The sequence below is a fragment of the Macaca fascicularis genome, chromosome 18, assembly GCF_037993035.2.
Source record: "Macaca fascicularis isolate 582-1 chromosome 18, T2T-MFA8v1.1".
In the NCBI taxonomy this organism is placed as follows: domain Eukaryota; kingdom Metazoa; phylum Chordata; class Mammalia; order Primates; family Cercopithecidae; genus Macaca; species Macaca fascicularis.
Genome location: NC_088392.1, coordinates 3,998,036 through 4,007,461, shown reverse-complemented (window position 1 = coordinate 4,007,461; position 9,426 = coordinate 3,998,036). Strand labels below are relative to the sequence as shown.

Below are 9,426 nucleotides of genomic sequence, written 5' to 3'. Positions count from 1 at the left end.
GAGAAACCTTTAGGCTGAACTTAAAATATGTTAGGAGGCAGCTTTAGGCTCAACTTGATTCAGCAAACTTCAGGCCAGTGTCAGGATTTAGTTCAATTTGGAATCTGTGAAATTAAACAACTTTAGAGTGAACTCAAATTAAATCTACAGATCACAGTTTCCTGAACTACTAGGAATATTCTTCACCCTGCTCACCTGGTGTAAGAAAGTGCAGGGCCTCTAGAGGCCTTGAGTCTGCTTTTCCATCTCAACTCCAAGACTTACTGTGCCATTTTAGGCGAATATTTAAACTCTCTGAACAAACTTGTAAAATGAGTCATCTTACACTCTTCAAGAAATTGTGAGACAATGAGAAGAGATTAAACATGTAACAGGCCAGGCGCGGTGGCTCACACCTGTAATCCCAGCACTTTGGGAGGCCGAGGCATGCAGATTGCTTCAGGTCGGGAGTTCAAGACCAACCTGGCCAACATGGTGAAACTCCATCTCTACTAAAAACACGAAAATTAGCCAGGCGTGGTGGTGCATATCTGTAGTCCCAGCTACTTGGGAGGCTGAGGCAGGAGAATCACTTGAGCCTGGGAGGCAGAGGTTGCAGTGAACTGAGATTGTGCCACTGCACTCCATCCTGGACAACAGAGTGAGACTCTGTCTCAATAAACAACAACAACAACAACAACAACAACAACAACATGTAACAGTGTCTGGCAGCAAATGATCGATGCCAAACCTTTTTCCTTCTTCATTACCCTTGCATAGCTTGTACCCTATCTGCTGGTGTTTCATCCTTGGCAGCTGAGAACAAACCACCAACAAATCCAAAAGCCGAAACATTGTTTCTATGACTTGAAAACTGTGCGAATACTAAACTGTTCCAAAAGAGTAGAGAGAGAAATACTTCCCAATTCAGAGACCAGTGTTGCCCTGATACAAAGACCCAAAAAACATGTTCCAAGAAAGACAACAAGGCCAGGCACGGTGGCTCAGGCCTGTAATCCCAGCACTTTGGGAGGCCGAGGTGGGCAGATCACAAGGTCAGGAGATCAAGACCATCCTGGCTAACACAGTGAAACCCCGTCTCTACTAAAAATACAAAAAATTAGCCGGGCGTGGTGGCGGGCACCTGTAGTCCCAGCTACTCGGGAGGCTGAGGCAGGAGAATGGCATGAACCCGGGAGGCGGAGCTTGCAGTGAGCCGAGATCATGCCCCAGCACTCCAGCCTGGGTGACAGAGCGAGACTCCATCTCACAAAAAAAAAAAAAAAAAAAAAAGGACAACAACAAAAGGACAGGCTGAGAGCCCTCATGAATATAAATGCAAAAGTTCTTAACACAATTTTAGCAAATCCAATCCAGCATTCATGCATGAAACACTCACAAACTAGGAGGAAAGGAAGGGCATGTCTTCAATAGGATAAAGGGCTTCTATATAAAACAAAAACAAAAACAAAAAAACCCACTATAGCTAGCATAATAATTAATGGTCAAAGACTAATTTTTCTCTCTAATAGCAGGAAAGCTATTAGATAATAGCTTGCTTTCTTCCTTTCTTTCTTCCTTCCCTGCCTCCCTCCCTCCCTCTCTTTCTCTCTCTCTTTCTTCCCTCCCTCCCTCCCTCCCTCCCTCCCTCCCTCCCTTCCTACCTTCCTTCCTTCCTTCCTTCCTTCCTTCCTTCCTTCCTTCCTTCCTTCCTTCCTTCCTTCCTTTCTTCCTTCTTTCCTGGAGTCTCACTGTTTTGCCCAGGCTGGAGTGCAGTGGCACGTGATCTCAGCTCACTGCAACCTCTGCCTCCAGGGTTCAAGCGATTCTCCTGGCTCAGCCTCCCAAGTAACTGGGATTACAGGCATGTGCCATCACACCTGGCCAGAAAACACATTTCTTTAGCTGAAAAATCCTTTTGGAATCAACAAAAAAGCTACAACAATTTATAAACGAGTTTAGTAAGCTTACAGGATACAGAGCCAATCTTTAAAAAACAACGATAAATTTGAAACTACATAAACAATATATTTTAACATAATATCAAAAATATGAAACATTTAGTGATGTATTTTGCAAAATATGGACAATATATGAACATTGCAAATTGCAGGATATCACTAGGAGAAATTAAAGGAAACTTGAATAGATGGAGAGATGTACTGTGTTCATAGGTTGGATAACTCAATCTTACTGAGGTATGACTTTCACCCTATCTGCAGTTCAAAGGAACGAGTATTAATTCATACAACAACATGGATAAATCTGAAGATAACTATTCAAAGCGAAAGAAGCCAAACAGAAAAGGAGATTTAGTGTATAATTCCATTCACTAAAAATGCTAGAAAATGAAATCTAATCGGTAGTGACTGAAAAAAGATCAGTAATTGCCTGGGAATTGGGGAGCAAGGAGTAGAAAGAGTACAAAGGAGAACAAGAAGATGTTTAGGAGTGACAGGATATGTTCACTCATTGGTTGTAATGAAAGTTTCACATCTACACACATGTCAAAACCTATCAAACTCTACCCTTTAATATGTGCAGTTTCACATAGGTCAATTATATCTCATAAAAGCTATTAAAATAAGGCATAACAAAAATGTAAGACATGAACCCTTATTAAATCCTTGGAAAAATAAGACATTTTAGGGACAATCAAGCAAATGTGAATGCGGAGTAGGTATTAAATGATGTTAGGAGATGATTGGTACTTAGGCATAATGACGGAATTCTGGATTTGAAAAAATGCCAGTATTCTTTTTTTTTTTTTTTTTTTGAGACGGAGTTTCGCTCTGTCGCCCAGGCTGGAGTGCAGTGGCCGGATCTCAGCTCACTGCAAGCTCCGCCTCCTGGGTTCACGCCATTCTCCTGCCTCAGCCTCCCGAGTAGCTGGGACTACAGGCGCCCGCCACCTCGCCCGGCTAATTTTTTGTATTTTTTAGTAGAGATGGGGTTTCACCGTGTTAGCCAGCATGGTCTCGATCTCCTGACCTCGTGATCCGCCCATCTCGGCCTCCCAAAGTGCTGGGATTACAGGCTTGAGCCACCGCGCCCGGCCAAAAATGCCAGTATTCTTAGAAGCTTCTTTTCCACTGAAGTACTTAGGAGTCAAATGTCATGTCTGCAACTTATTTTGAATCTTTTAGCAAAATAATCTATAGAAAAATAGATAAAACAAATATAGCAAAAATATTAACAACTGATAAATAACAGTTCATTATACTATTATTTCAACTTTTTGTGCATGTTTGTTAATTTTAGAATTAAAAAATCAAAAAATATTGACCAAGCACATTTGAAAAAGAACCAAATTACAAAGACAAAAAATAATTAAATTATCAAAGCAAATGGAGAGGTTTAACGGAAGACATAGATGAAGATAAAATTGGTGAAGTACAAAATAAATCTAATAAAATAGGCCGGGCGCGGTGGCTCAAGCCTGTAATCCCAGCACTTTGGGAGGCCGAGATGGGCGGATCACGAGGCCAGGAGATCGAGAGACGATCCCGGCTAACACGGTGAAACCCCGTCTCTACTAAAAAAATACAAAAAAACTAGCCGGGCGAGGTGGCGGGCGCCTGTAGTCCCAGCTACTCGGGAGGCTGAGGCAGGAGAACGGCGTAAACCCGGGAGGCGGAGCTTGCAGTGAGCTGAGATCCGGCCACTGCACTCCAGCCTGGGTGACAGAGCAAGACTCCGTCTCAAAAAAAAAAAATAAATAAAAAAAAATAAAATTACCCAGAATGCAGTATAGAGAGAAAAAGAGATAGAAAATATGAAAAAAAAGTTAAGAAACTTGGAGAATGCAATGACAGGGCCTATCATATGGGTGATGGAATTTCAGAGGAAAGAGAAAGAATAAGGCTAAGATTATATTTGTAGAAATATTTCTAAGAATGATTCCTCAGAAATAATTCCTGAGAGGCCGAGTGCAGTGACTGTCGCCTGTAATTCCAGCACTTTGGGAGGTGGAGGCAGGTGGATTACCTGAGGTCAGGAGTTCGAGACCAGTCTGACCAACATGGTGAAACCCCGTCTCTACTAAAATACAAAATTTAGCTGGGCGTAGTGGTGGGCACCTGTAATCCCAGCTACTCGGGAGGCTGAGGCAGGAGAATCACTTGAGCTCAGGAGGTGGAGGTTGCAGTGAGCCAAGATCATGCCACTGCACTCCAGCCTGGACAACAGAGTGAGACTCTGTCTCAAAAATGATGATGATAATAATAATTATTATATTTATTATAATTATAATTATATAAAAATAATATATAAAAATATAAAAATATAAATATATAAAATATACATAAATAAAAATATTTATTATAATTATAATGTATTATAATTATTATAATTCCTGAGAATTTCTAATGAATAAGTAAATGGAATAAATGAATCCACACTTAGGCACACCATAATGAATTATCAAGCATCAACAACTAAGAGAAGCCTCCAAAGCAGCCAGCGAAGAAGATGGAGATGTTCAAATGAACAAAGATCTATTTTCATCACCCACAACAGAGGCAGAGCTAAAAATGGAATATTGTTAGTGGGCTGAAAGAAAATAATTGTGTACCTAAAATACTATAAGTAGAAAAAAGATGTATTTTAATATTTACAGCGTCGGGTGCGGGTGGCTCATGCCTGTAATCCTAGCACTTTGGGAGGTCAAGGTGAGTGGGTCACCTGAGGTTACGAGTTCAAGACCAGCCTGACCAACATGGTGAAACCCCATCTCTACTAAAAGTACAAAAAAAAATTAGCCGGGCGTGTGGTGCGTGCCTGTAATCCCAGGTACTTGGGAGGCTGAGGCAGTAGAATCACTTGAATCCAGGAGGCGGAGGCTGCGGTGAGCTGAGATATTGCACTCCAGCCTGGACAACAAGAGCGAAACTCCATCTCAAAAAAAAAAAAAAAAAAAAAAAAAAAGAATGAGAGCAAAATACGGGTGCAATGGCTCACGCCTGTAATCCCAGCACTTTGGGAGTCAGGGAGCTTGAACTCAAGAGTTCAGGACCAGCCTGGGTAACATAGTGAGACCTTGTCTCTAATAAAATTTTTAAAATGTTAGCTGGGCATGGCAGTGCATGCCTGTAGTTCCAGCTACTCAGGAGGCTGAGGTGGGAGGATCATTTGAGCCCAGGAGATGGAGGATACCATGACCTATGATTGCGCCACTGCACTCCAACTTGGGCAACAGAGTGAGATCTAGTCTAAAAAAAAAAAAAAAAGAATTAGGGTAAGATAAAGACATTTTCAGGTAAACAAAATGAGTGTTTGCCACTAGACATCCTCACTAAGAAAATTTGCAAAGAATATACCTGTAAATCAGGCAGAAGGAATATGATGCCAGATGAAGGTCAGACACACAAAAATGTGAGGATGAAAAACTGACCAGTACGTAGATCTAAACAAACAAACAAAACAAATTAAACTAAATAAAATAATCCCTTCTGCAGTTTCTTTTTATGTATTTATTTTTTAGGGGCCATGCTAGTCTTCTCTGTGTCGTTCCAATTTTAGGTGAATGCAAAAGTAATTGTGGTTTTTGCACTATTGGAATTTGCTGTTTGATATTGGAATATGTTCTTAAACATGATGTTATACATCATTAATGGGCATTTATTGCTTTATGTTTTTTTGCTAATGATTTATTACTTGCTGTTTATTTTCTGTTTATTTTAGACTATGGAAATAATGTTAGACAAAAAGCAAATTCGAGCAATTTTCTTATTTGAGGTCAAAATGCAGAAGAGACAACTGGCAACACCAACAACGCGTTTGGCCCAGGAACTGCTAGGGCACACACAGCGGTGGTTCGAGAAGTTTTGCAAATAGAGGCCGGCCATCGGAAGTTGACAGTGATCAATTGACGGCAATCATCAAAGCTGATCCTCTTACAGCTACAGGAGAAGTCGCTGACAGCTCAGCGTTGACCATTCAATGGTCGTGTGGCATTTGAAGCAAATTGGAAAGGTAAAAAGTCTCAATAAGTTGGTGCCTCATGAGCTGAGCAAAAATTTTTTAAAATCATCATTTTGAAGTGTCATCTCTTATTCTACATAACGACAAACCATTTCTCAATTGTATTGTGATGTGCAATGAAAAGTGGATTTTAAGGGCCAGAGCAGTGGCTCATGCCTGTAATCTCAGCACTTAGGGAGGTTGAGGCGGGAGGATAACTTGAGGTCAGGAGTTCAAGACCAGCCTAGCCACCACGATGAAACCCCATCTCTAAAAACATTAGCTGGGTGTGATGGGGGGGCCCTGTAGTCCCAGCTACTCGGGAGGCTGAGGCAGGAAACTGCTTGAACCCGGGAGGCAGAGGTTGCAGTGAGCCGAGATCGCGCCACAGCACTCCAGCCTGGGCGACAGAGCAAGGCTCAACACCCTGCCTCCCCTGCCCCCCTAAAAAAGAAAGAAAAAAAGAAAAAAAGAAAGCACAGCCCTCCGTTGAGGCCTCTGGGCGATCCAGTAGGATGGGTCTGGGCGCGGACTGCCTGGGGACCACGCAGGACCGTGACAGGTGCAGTCTTGACACTGGCTTTGAGAGCAGCTGAGGGCCTGGGCGAAGAAGGGGCTGCAGGTGTAGGAGTCAGGCCGGCCCCGGGGAAGTGCGCACCAGTGTGCGGGCGTCATTCAGGGCCCTGACGGAGCTACGGGGAGAATTTAGCCCTGGATCCGCTCTGGGGTGTGGGATGGCGGGATGGGGTGCCTTGCCCGGACCAGGGCGAGCAGGGTGCGGGGCTCCTGGAGGCTAGCAGGATGAAGGTCGTTTTTAGGATGAGTGAGGCTTGCAGGTTCCCTGCTTTCAACCCGGAGGGAACCCGGGTCCACGTGGCAGTGGGATTGGGGGTGTGACCTGCAGCCCACGGAAGGGGCGCTGAGGCGCGCGGCCGCGAGGGGCAGGGGCGCCCACGGGGGCGCGCGGCTCGTGTTATTAGGGAGGCGGTCCAGGGCGTCGTGCCCCGGCCGGGCGCCAGGTGGCGGCAGAGGCCGGTGCGGCGCAGCTTCCTCGGCAGCCAGACAGCGGTCCCCAGGGTCGGAGGCTGGGGCGGGGCTGGAGCAGAGCGGGAGAGAGGAGGGCAGCCAACAAAAGAGCATCCGCGAACGCCCGAACGCCTGAACGTGGGTGGCGAGTTGTATTTTAGGATATGTTAAAAAGTTAGGAATATTAAATAATTGGCTCTTGGCCGGGAGCGGTGGCTCACGTGTGTTATCCCAGCACTTTAGGAGGCCGAGGTGGGCGGATCACCTGAGGTCGGGAGTTCGAGACCAGCCAGGCCAACATGGCGAAACCCTGTCTCTACTAAAAATACAAAAACTAGCTGGACATGGTGGTGCGCGCCTGTAGTCCCAGCTACTAGGGGGGCTGAGGCAGGAGACTCCGTCTCAAAAAATAAATAAATAAATAAATAGCCACTTAATCCCAGACTGAAACCCTCTTTTCAGACTCTACATTAAGAGCTTAAAGAACTTAGTCCCAGGCAGGCAGGTCACTTGAGGTCAGGAGTTTGAGACCATCCCGAGCAACATGGAAAAACCTTGTCTCTACTAAAAATACCAAAATTAGCCAGGCTTGGTGGTGTGAGTAATCCCAGCTACTCAGGAGACTGAGGCAGGAGAATCACTTGAACCTGGGAGGCAGAGGTTGCAGGGAGCTGAAATCAGGCTGCTGCACTCCAGCCTGAGCGACAGAGCAAGACTCTGTCTCAAAAAAATAAAATAAAATAAAGAGCTTAAAGAACTTAAGAAAACACCAAATACTTCTGAGGTACCAGTGGCAATGTAGTAATTAATGAGGATACTCAAGGAGGATACTCAATTGCCAATGTAAAAATAATTAAACAATTTCCAAAAGTCTATTTCAGTGAAGGAAACATTTGTCTTTAAGGGAAACATCAATGAAAATTATGTTTATGGCCAAAATGAGCCCTTTCTGCAAGCTTCATTTAAAAAATTGTGGGCATAATTACCATTTTACACAAAATAACTCTGTGGAAAGCTTTTTGAAATAAGCTTCTATTGAAATAAAACACCAATTAATTACCCATTTAACTTATTAAATGAGAACTATAGGGTGCTAATTTTTAAATATTTTTAAAAATTGCTTTTAAATAATATCTTTTCTTTGGGACTTGAGAACGTGTATAGCTAATATGAACAGATGGAACAAAGATTTTAATTACTTCTTTTATTATTTACCTATATATTCTGTATCAGTTAATTTCATTGCTCAAATTATTAATGTCTAATATGCCACTTGAAGCATTCGTATTCTGAAAATGATGTAGGTTGGCCGAAAGTATTATATACTAGGATACAGCGTGGTTTGGGAGTGTCTCTTGCCTGTCCAGGAAGGTGCAGGTATCTGACTGTAAATGTAGGAGAATTCAGTTCAATATAAATAGTTTAGTTTCCTGTTATATTAGGATAGGCAGTTAAACTTATGTTTTTGCCTTAGACAGATTATCATTATCCGTCAGTCCTACAGTTTAGGTTTTGACATAGCTCTTTAGGTACAAATGGAGAATACATCCCCAGTAGCACTGCAGTCTTCATTCACACCACTGAGTTTCGGTGCCATCAGGGGCTTTGAAGTCAGTGCCATGGAGCACACAGATGGAGGATGAATGAAAGGCACAGAAAAGTCCTCAGGTAGAAATAGGGGGAGCAGAAAAGCAGACAGACACCAGAGGGCGCAAGAGGAAAGTGGCATCAGAGTCATGGAAGAGGAGGCGGGCTGGGTGAAGGAAGACAGTGAAGCGGGCACTCTGAAAACCCCATCCGAATCTTTCAGTGTAAGTAGGCACCACCCACATCATGTTGTCATTGCAAGCAGGTTCCTTCCATATGTCCCGAAAGGCTCTCGATGGTAGCTTACATCTCTCTGACACTTGATGGCTTTCTTAAGGTATTTAGGTCCATTTACTAAAAATGACTCACCACTTGTTAATTAAATAAGAATGTTTATACAGTTTTTTCATTTTAATTGCAAACATAGGAGATAAAGAAAATAGGTGCTTGTGGCCGGGCACGGTGACTCACGCCTGTAATCCCTGCACTTTGCGAGACCGAGGCGGGCGGATCACCTGAGGTCAGGAATTCGAGACCAGTCTGGCCAACATGGTGAAACCCTGTCTCTGCTAAAAATACAAACATTAGCCAGGCCTGGTGGCGGGCGCCTATAATCCCAGCTACTTGGGAGATTGAGGTGGGAGAATCGCTTGAACCCGGGAGGCGGAGGTTGTAGTGAGCTGAGATTGTGCCACTGCACTCCAGCCTGGGCGACAGAGCGAGACTCCGTCTCAAAAAAAGAAAAAGGAAAAAAAAAAAAGAATAAAGGTGCTTGGTCACCTGTACTTTGTGCATGTCAAGTGACATCGAAAACCAAATCTGTAGGCTGGGCGTGGTGGCTCACGTCTGTAATCCCAGCACTTTGGGAGGCCG

The 9,426-nt window shown here is 43.8% G+C and overlaps 1 non-coding gene across 1 annotated transcript; it reads right to left on the bottom strand.

The window, feature by feature from the left end:
* Positions 1–5,415: 5,415 nt before the first annotated feature.
* Positions 5,416–5,520, bottom strand: LOC123570094 (U6 spliceosomal RNA). Its single transcript, XR_006694104.1, has one exon. It is a non-coding gene; the product is annotated as a U6 spliceosomal RNA (small nuclear RNA).
* Between the last annotated feature and the right edge of the window lie 3,906 nt (positions 5,521–9,426).